Source organism: Magnolia sinica, chromosome 14 (genome assembly GCF_029962835.1).
Source record: "Magnolia sinica isolate HGM2019 chromosome 14, MsV1, whole genome shotgun sequence".
Classification (NCBI taxonomy): domain Eukaryota; kingdom Viridiplantae; phylum Streptophyta; class Magnoliopsida; order Magnoliales; family Magnoliaceae; genus Magnolia; species Magnolia sinica.
In genome coordinates this window covers 62,338,791-62,340,492 of record NC_080586.1, presented here as the reverse complement: position 1 = coordinate 62,340,492, position 1,702 = coordinate 62,338,791, and the positions used below count along the sequence as shown (strand labels likewise).

Sequence of the window (1,702 nt, the reverse complement as noted above, 5' to 3'; positions counted from 1 at the left end):
GACGGGTGGCTAATTCTCGATGTTATAGCATGTGCCTAATAGGATTTGGTTGGGGTATCATTTCACTAGCTCCAAGACCATCGATTACCGACCCACCTTCGGTGAGTTTGGCACTACTCTTGTACTATGTACTTTCACTGCTGACTGACCACATTGCAGGAGTTTTACCCAAAAGCCAACCGGATGAGCATCCCTTATTGATGTACACTCATGCATCCATGCATCTAATAAGATTGCATCTTGTACTGTTTTGTATGCCTTATTATGTTTTTATAACTATGCTTATTTAATGCGGCGGTGTGTAATCTTGAGGTGAATTCATACTGAGCTAGCCGCTCATTCATCGAATATATAATCGTACAGATAGCACAGGTGGCCCAGTTGATATTCAGGCTCATATTGATGAGGAACAGGGTGCAATTGTCGAGGATGCATGATTGTATTGCTAAGAGTTGCTACGTGATTTTACAGCTCAAGATTTGTTATAGTGTATTTTGTTTGACATGCGATGTTATCTCATTTTCTGTGTGTGTGTATACACACACACACATACACATGTAATTTGGCTCTCTAAAGGTTAACACTTGAGTTTTTGGAAAACAAGTCCTATACTCGAGTTCTGAAAACATGGGACGTTATAGATTACCTTTTGTGCATTATTCTAATTATGCTTATAATTATCAAATGTCTTTATGATGCATGATTTAGTTGATGTAAAAGTACTAATAGAGATCACATCCCACACACACTATCATATACACTATTCCTAATAGGCTTTATATATATATATATATATATATATATATATATATATATATATATATATATATATATATATATATATATATATATATATATAGATAGCCTAAGTGATTTGGACACTCTATTGGCTTGGAAGCCATAGAGTTGCTTTGCCTTACTCTTTCAATTAAAGTTAAGCATGGTTTGTTCTTAGTAGAAAATAAATTCTTGAAAAGTCTTATTCACCCCCCTCTAGGACATTTAGACATACTTCATACTTCAGTAATAGCAGTTCTACCACAATTTCAAATACACCTTCCTGCATGATATTCCCATTGAATGTAGGAACTGTGGATGTTAAACCGTGGGTGATTCAACTCCTCCCTAAGTTTCGTGGATTACAATTTGAAAGTTCATACTTGCATATGAAAGAATTTGATAAAATAATATCTATATTACACTTTCCAAACATGTCTATGGACACAGTAAGACTGAAATTGTTCCCTTTCTCTTTGAAAGAAAAGGCTAAGTCATGGTCACATTCGTTAAGAACACGATCCATTGGCACATGGGCTGAGATGACAAGGGAGTTCCTTAAAAAGTTCTTCTCGTATCATAAAACATATACCTTAAGGAAAGCAATCATGAATTTTGCGCAAAAAGAAGATGAGACCTTCTTCCAAGGTTGGGAACGATTTAAGGATCTCATAAAGTCATGTCTACAACCTGGCTACGAAACATAGAGGATGGCGATCTTTTTCTATGAGGAATTGACCTCATCTATGTGCTAATTTGTGGAGATGATGCGTAATGGGGAGTTCATGAATAAGGAAGTCGATGATGCATGGGATTATTTTGATAAACTCGATAAAAACGTGTAATCATGGGATACCTCCTTAAGAATTACCACTTTTAAGCCTACTCAATCGAAGGAAAGGGGGGGGGGGGGTTGGAATTTATA

General features: G+C 36.1%; 1 non-coding gene across 1 annotated transcript; it reads right to left on the bottom strand.

The window, feature by feature from the left end:
- Positions 1-1,366: 1,366 nt before the first annotated feature.
- Positions 1,367-1,474, bottom strand: LOC131226460 (small nucleolar RNA R71). The gene has a single exon (XR_009161843.1). It is a non-coding gene; the product is annotated as a small nucleolar RNA R71 (small nucleolar RNA).
- Positions 1,475-1,702: the final 228 nt, after the last annotated feature.